The sequence below is a fragment of the Colobus angolensis genome, unplaced genomic scaffold (assembly GCF_000951035.1).
Source record: "Colobus angolensis palliatus isolate OR3802 unplaced genomic scaffold, Cang.pa_1.0 Scaffold472, whole genome shotgun sequence".
NCBI classification, from domain to species: Eukaryota; Metazoa; Chordata; class Mammalia; order Primates; family Cercopithecidae; genus Colobus; species Colobus angolensis.
This window is the reverse complement of record NW_012118177.1, coordinates 1,647,897-1,656,674: the sequence shown is the minus strand read 5'-3', so window position 1 is coordinate 1,656,674 and position 8,778 is coordinate 1,647,897.

Below are 8,778 nucleotides of genomic sequence, written 5' to 3'. Positions count from 1 at the left end.
AATCAATAATATACAACACCAACTCAATTGGGAAAGAAATGTAATCCTGCCTTCCATGGGGACAAAAATTTCATAGAAGGCAAAAATTATCTGGATAAAGATTTTGGCAGACTTACAATTAAACTACTTTATTCCCTTAATGCTCTACTTAAAATGAGACAAAAACAATAGTGAACAATAAGTATAATGCTTCTAAGGGAATTCATTCTTAGATCTATACTACTAAAATATTACCCAAAAGATATGTTTCCATTGAATTATTCGACAATGTTTGTTTTATATAACATTTATAAACATAAATTCCTCTAATGTAGAGCCTGAAAATACATGAAGCAAAAATTGATAGAATTGAAGTGATAAAACATAGTTCTACATTCATAGTGGGAAACATCAATATCCCACATTCAACAATGACTAGAACAAATAAAGAGAAGATCACCAAGGAAACAGAAGTCTTAAACAACAACATGAGCCAATTTGACCGAATAGATGTCTAGAAAGCAATCCACCCAACAATAGAAGAATAAACATTCTTCTCAAGTACACATAAAACATTCTCCAAGATAAATCACATAGTAAGCCACAAAACAAGTTTCAATGAATTTTAAAATATTAAAATCACATTAAGTATGTTCCTTGGTCACAATGGAATTAAATTAGAAATTAGTAAAAAGAGGAAATTTGGAAAATTCAACACTAAGTTAAAGCTAACCACTCCTAAATAGTTACTTGAGTCAAAGAAGAAACCACAAAGTAAACTAGAGAATACTTTGAAATGATGATGATGAAGATGAAAACATAACATACCGAAACTTGTGGGATGCAGCAGAAACAGTACTCAGAGGGAAATTTGTAGCTGTAAATACCTACGTTATAATAAGAAGAAAGATCTGTAATTGATAACCTAATTTTGTACCTTAAGAAACTAGGAAAACAGGAGGAAACTCATCTGAAAGCAAGCAGAAGGAAAGGAATAATAAGGATTAAAGCACAAATAAATGAGATAGCGAACAGAAAACAATAGAAAAAAAACAGTGAAATGAAAAGTCAGTTTTTTAAAAGAACAGTAAAAACTCACAAACTTTTAACTAGACTGACCAAAAACAAAAGACTCAAATTACTAAAATCAGGAGTCAGACTCAGGACATTACTACTGACCTTACAGAAAATTTTAAAATGTACTATCAGAAAATACTATGAACAAATGTATGTCAACAAATTAGATAATCTAGATGAAATGGAAAAATTCCTAGAAACACACAAATTATAAAAAATGACTAAAATTAGTTAAAAATCTTAATGTAAAGGAATTGAGTCAGTGTTCTAACTATGTTTTTACAGATTCTGTATTTGTCTGTTTGGCATCCATTAATTACGGGGCCAAACTAGTGGCCAAGTTATCTACATCTCCCCTGCAATCCAGAGCCTATACTCGGAACTACCTCCTTACCTACCTCTCACATATCAAGCCAGCATTTCCCCTGCCCTAAATCAACCCAGGGTCAGGTACCAGACAACTAGACAGAGTTCCTATGTCCCAAAACCCACCAGAATTATTAAAAGTAGCCAACCCTAAGCTGTTTCTCCTGCCTTGCCTTGCTTTTCCTACGGAAACTCCAATAAAGGCTCTGGCATAAGCTTCCCTCATTTCTTTCTGCCTCCTAACCAACACTGGTGCTTCCCCATGTGACCCTGTGCGGCATGGTGCATTCCCTTCTCTTGGGAAATGTAATTAACAAAACTTTTTCAATGGGATTAGCATCTCTGTCTGTTGTCATTCTTTCAGCTCTATAAATTAAAATCCTGTGGGTACAATTGAGACAGTCAGTAAAAAGAATTTTAAAAATGCCAACAAAGAAAAGCCTAGGACCAGATGGTTACACTGCTGATGGTTTAACAAATAATTAAATAATTAAAACCAATCCTTCTCAAACTCTTCCAGAAAACAGAAAAGCAGTTAACATGTTTCAATTCATTCTATGAGGCCAGCATTACCCTGATACCAAAGTCAAAAACTACAAACCAAAACTCCTTATGAATATAGACACAAAATCCTCAACAATATGCTAGCAAACTCACATGTTAACAGACTATACAACATGACCAAGTAAGATTTATCCCAGGAATACAAGATTAGTTCAATGTATGAAAACAAATTAATGTAATACATCATATTAATAGACTGAAGGAGGGGGCACATGATCATCTCAATAAACACAGAAATAACATTTGACAAAATCCAACACTCCTTCATAATAAAAGCACTGAAAAACTAGGAATAGAAAGGAACTTCCCTAACATGATAAAGAACATTATTTCAGTCCACTTTGCATTACTATAAAGGGATACACGAAGCTGGGTCATTTATAAAGAAAAGACGTTTATTTGGCTCACAGTTCTGCAGGCTGTACAGGAAGCATAGCACCAGCATCTACTTCTGGTGAGAGCCTCAGGAAGCTTTTACTCATGGCAGAAGGTGAAGTGGGGGCAGATGTGTCACATGATGAGAGAGGGAAGAAGAGAGATGGGTGAAGGTGCCAGGCTTTTTTAAACAGTCAACTCTCACATAAACTAATAGAGCAAGAACTTACTCAGTACCACCTGGAGGGCACCAAGTCATTCATGAGTGATCCACCCCTATAACCCAAATACCTCTCACTAGGCCCCATCTCCAATTTGGAAATCAAATTTCAACATGAGCTTTAGAGGGGACAAGTATCAAAGCTATTTCAGGCATCTACAAAAACCCCACAGACAACATCATGCCCAATGATGAAAAACTGAATCATTTCCTGCAAGATCAGGAACAAAACAAAGATGTTTACTCTTGCCATTCCTATTTAACATTGTATGGGAAGCTCTAGCCAGGGAAATTAGAAAAGAAAAAGAAAGAAATGACAACCATATAGGAAAAGAATAAAAAGTACTGCTGATTACAAATTACTAGGTCTCATATATAGAAAACCCTGAAATATCCACAAACAATTAGAGCTAAAAAATGAGTCCAGTGAAGTTGTGGGATATAAGATTAATACTTGAAAATCAGTTATATTTCTTTACAATAGCAATGAAAAGCCTAAAAATAAAATTTAGTAAATAATTTCATTTACAGTAGCATCAAAAAGAATAAAACACTTAAGAATAAACTTAACCAATGAAGTGAAAAAACTGTACACTGAAAACTACAACACTTGTTGAAAGAAATTTTTTAAAACCTAAATAAATGGAATGGCATCTCATGTTCATGGGTTGGAAGACTTAATATTGAGATGGCAATATTCATTGAATTGATCTACAGACTTAAAGAAATTCTTAATGAAATTCCAGCTGCCTTTTTTAGAGAAATCGACAAGCTGATTCTAAAATTCATATGGAAATACAAGGGACCTAAAAAAAAACCAAAGCACTCTTAAAAAACAGCAAAGCTGGAAGATTAACATTTCCCAATTTCAAAACTTACTAGAAACCTAGATTAATCAAAACAGTGTGATACTGTCATAAGGGCAGACATATAGATCAGTGGAATAGAATTGAGTCCAGAAGTAAGCACGTACGTAAATCTATGGTCAACTGATTTTTGACAAGAGTGCCAAGACCATTCAACGAAGAAAGAATAGTCATTTCAACAAATGTTGCTGGGACAAATGAATACCCACATGCAAAAAGCATAATTTTTGTTTTTACTCCTATTTCACACCATATGCAAAAATTAACTTAAAGTGGGTCATATACCTAAATGTAAGAGCTAACATTATAAAATTATCAGAAGAAAACATAGGTGTAAATCTTTGTACTTTGGATTAGGCAATGTTTTCCTAAATATGACACCAAAAGTATAAGCAATGGAATTAAAAATAGATTGGACTTCACCAAAATTAAAATTTTTTGTCTGTCAAAGGACATTATCAAAAAAGTGAAAAGACAACCAAGAGAATGAGAGAAAATATTTGCAAATCATATATCCGACAATGGTCTAGTATCCATAATACACAAGTACAATTACAGCTCAATGATGAAAAGACAAACAACCCAATTTAGACTTTCCACTTCAAAATGCTGGCATAGAAACAAGCTGGTTCTACTTTCTACCCTCAAAACCAAAAACAAATATACGGCATTGAGATTATCACCAGCAACATCCCATAACTCAAATATGAGGATGAGACAGTTCCCAGAGCAACAGAGAAGTGAAAAAAACTATGAGCAGAGGTTAGAGGATCAAACTTCCATATTTGTAATACCCCTTCTCCCAATCTGCCCAGCACTAAGTGCATAGAAAAATTTCCCCCAATTCATAGTTTCCACACTGGAAAAAATGTGATTGAGGTAAACAACAGCTTCCCATCATCTTAGGTTACCTGACAGGAGACCTGTCTCTGCCTCAACTCATGAGAAGCATTGGGAGTACCTGAAGAGAGGAATATTCCTGTAGACAGCCATAGACAAGTAAGGGAAGTGGGACTGCCATCCTCAGCCCTGGAAACTCTGCTGTGTAAATAAGCCAAAAGAGATGCCAAAACAGATTAGCTGTTCAGCAGCACTATGCTGTAAGAGGTTCATTCCACAGATCTCCAGACATGAACCTCTGACCAGCCTTCCCATACCAACAGGATATCCTATTTGGGACCTTCCCCATTTCGGACTGGTGGCACCCTGATTGAGTACCAAGAACTGAGGAGGCAAACCTGGACTTAATTAAGGCGCCATCTAGTGCAAAAAAAGAGGCAGTGACCTAGTGGGAAAAAAGAACAACAGGTAAATTGCTAAGAATCTCCAGTCAAACGCATCTGATAAAAACCAAAACAAGCCAGACAGAGAAGACTGGTAAAAATAAGTAATCCTTCACTGCACAGACAGAGAAGACTGGTCTAAATAACCAATCCTTCACTGCAAAGACATAGATGTACACACACAAGAAAAAACAGAAAACACAAAACCAAGACCTCCTCAAACAGACAAAGCAAGCAAGCAACCAGTGATTTACACCATAATTAGATGATGATACTTAACCTCTCTGACCAAGAATTCAAAATAGCAGCTTTAAGGAAACCCAGTGATCTCCAAGATAACACAGAAAAGCAATTCAGAAATTTATCAGAAAAATTTAACAAAGAAATTGATTCTTTTAAAAAATCATATAGGAATCTTGGAACTGAAAAATACTTTTGTTGAAATGAAAAATTTAGTAGTGGCTTCCAACAGAAGAATGGATCAAGCAGACAAAAGAATCAGTAAGCTCAAAGACAGGCTATTTGAAAATACACAAATGGAAAAAGAAAAAAAGATAAAAGGAACAAAGATCACCTACAAGATATAGAAAACTACCACCCGGTGAGGGGTTCAACACGGTTGATTAGAGGCATCTCTTACTTGCCTCCTCCACTAGGAAAAACCAAAATAGTGAGTAGATAATCATACTTTGAATAGATCATCCAAGAGAATACTGAAATTCAACACAGAAGTGGCAGGAAACACCCAGAGCAAGAAAGGAGAGGGAAGCAAGGCGCCTGCTAACCAAGATCGGCTGGGAGCCAGGAGAGACTCTCCAGTGGGGGGAAAGAAAAGTGAGAGACTCCCAGTGGTTCCTGCTTCAGGCTTCTAAAATCCTAGCCGTGGTAGAGTCCCCCAACCCTTGCTGGCCGAAGACTAACATAGAAAGTTCTCTGGAAACTGTGTGAAGGCCTTGTTTCAGAGGGAAAACTCACGCTGGGTCCCACAAACCCGCAAGTTCTAAGCAGAGCCAGCATGGCACCATTTTGAAAGCCCAATCCACACCAGACTACATGCTGCCTTGCAACTAGGGCTGAGGCAGAAGCCACAGAAAACAATTCTAACCTCCCCTGAAGAGGGGTGGCTGCACATTCTCATGCGCAAAGGACAGATTCCACTGCCTGCAACTGCTGCAGCTGCAGACACTGTGGGCCAAGGTACAAGTGAAGCCCATGCTCCTCGACTCTCTGCCTATGGCTGCTCCCAGGGAAGGCAACCTCAACCTGTTCAATAGCAGGGCTGCAGCACAGCCACGCAACCTCCACCTGATCATTCCACTGGTGGCATAAGGCTCACCCTGCCCATGCATACAAAAGCCAGCACTTGTATGCAACACGGCGGGGGGCCTGAGGCACAATTTGGCCAGGCTACCTCCACCCCAGTACACAAGCACATCGGACTCTGCACATCACACAGCTCAGTTCACCACCGTGGCACCTGAGTAATCCTCCTGGAGTCTGAAGTCAGGCACACTCAACCTCTGCTATCACCACAACTGGCACCCACTTGCACATGCCACTTGCAGGTCTGGGCAACAGCCCTCTCAACCCATCACAGCTCCTGCCAATACCGGAGCGGAGCATTTACATCCCAAAGGGTTGTCTCACCACTGGTACTGACATTGCCCATGCTATGCTCACTGACCAGGGTCTTGAGAACCTGTTCACCTGCCTGGCCCACTGCTGCCACTTCCGGCACCCAATTAAGCCACCTGAAGGCCCCAAAATTAGCTTACCTGGACACGCTAACACTGGTGCCAGCATATGCTGCCCTGAGGCCCAAGAACAGGAGCACTCAGTGCACCGTTACCACCACGAGGGCCCAAAGACTAGCTTACCTGTCATCCCAGTCCCCAGCAGAACTTCACTGTAACTTCCACTAACAACCACACCCTAAGCCACAAAGGAAATGACAGACACCACTGATGTTGTTTACAGACAAAGAAATCATACAGAGAGTACACTACACTTCATGCACCCAGAATCAAAGACAAAGTACCCTACTGAAGTAACACCACAGGTACACCTTCAGAAAAAAGTCCTCCTCTGTGAAAGCAAATTCTAAACATTGGAACAAGCAACTGTGTAGATGCAGCAAAAATTTCTTTTTTACTTTGGGGAAAAAAAAGCTAAAAGCAGCCTTTTCAAATTATATACAATACACTAGGCCCTCTTAAAGGGAACAGAAAATCTTTCCAAAGTGTATTGGACACTTTCTATTGGCCAAAAGTGGCTCTTTATTTTACTTTTTCTGTCTTCCATTATCAAAGTCTGGTAGAATAAAGACAAAGCATTGGTCACTAGATCCCTGCACTTGTGTTCGTCCAGGGCTCCACACAACTGACTGGTCTGGCAAGTCCTTTATTTATTGTTGCCAGGGCCAGGTGGCATCTTATCCAAATGGGACACAGCAGTGACTCCAAATCCCCAGACCTGAGTGAGCCCATTGTCTAAAGCTGAGGTGACCCAGCTGGCATCCACACTGACCCACCTTCTCAGACCTCAAGGCCCCTCAAAGCCCTCCTAAGCATTTGGGCTGCGGCCATTCTTCCTGCCCAACCACGTCTGCTGCCCAAAGACACCACATCCTTGATGGCCTGACCAGGGAGGCCACCGGAGCCATCAGGTCACTGAGAAGGGAGTGGGTGGGGTCGCTGCTATCTCAGGACGAAGACTAGCCTGATTGTGGCAGCGAGGGTTCTAGGTTACCAAAGCATCAAAGCCACTGGTCACCCCCAGGCATCCAGCTCATAGGCCAACCGAGTTGGGTGTTCTCTGGGATTAGAACTCCAATTCTCACCTTGCTCTCTGCTGGAGCTGACTCAAGCTAATAGAATTTTAAAACGAAAACTTCCTAAACTCTTTAAATATTGACAACTACCTTGGCTTAAGGTATTCTAATCGACCCTAAGGACAATCTAATCCTCTCCCTCTGGCAAACATTGGTTGTCACCTCATGAATATATCACAAGCAGACCAGTGAGACTAGGCAATACCCCCAGATTTTAGACTCCACTCTGTTGCAAGCGAATAGGACCAATACTGTAAAAGGCTAATACAATATACTCAGACTTAGCACCAAAAGGTTCAAACTGCCTTTCTGGGCCAGGTCGCTGCTTACACAGAAAAATCTTTACCCCTGATTTTGCACCCTAGAGTTAATGCTTCTATATGAGTATAAATAAGGTGACTATACACCATGGCTTGCCCCAGACAGTTCCGTGACTTACTTTCCTGAGGTGCAAGTCTTGATATGCGGTCACTCTTGTCACAGTGTAATGATTAGTAGTGCCACTTTTACAGCCTGGCCAGCCAGGGACAATAAACTATGGGGTCACCATAGCTATAAACCTCATACTAATACTGACGGGTTAAAGCAGCAAATCTCACAAGTACATCCGTGCAGACCCCTGGGAAGGAATTGTGGAGACCATGTGTGCACACCTCACAAAAAGAGAGAGAACATGACTATCATAAGCCACTGCACATGTGCAATGAAGCTTGGGGAGGGGGCACAGAAATGTGGGCAAACAGGCCAAGAGGGCTTTCCCTGACCAGAGATTAGGGATGGACAACTTGGGGTTTTGCAATTGAGTTTGTATACTTTAATTGAAGTTGTTACAGACAAATCTCTAAGTCATCAAAATGCATCTCCAATGTGTCAGGGCAGGGGAGACCAGCCCCCTAGAAAGTATATCTGGGGAGCAGGAATTTCAAAGAAAGAGAGGCAACATGGCTACCCATTAGACAACTGCACTTGAGTAGTGAGGGTAGGAGTGGGCCACTCCAGAATGGGAGGTTGTCATTGGCAGTAAGAAGAGAGTTGAATGAAAATAAAACAGGAATTTGAAGACCAAGTCCCTCTGACTCTGAAGCCTGTGCCATTCCTCACCTTGCTCTTAGAGCCTGGGACATAGTAGATACCAGTCAACACAGTTTAAATAAATTAATTAATACCATAGCTTCTTTCTGGAAAGTTCTTTCATCCCATATCTGGGGAAATTGTGCC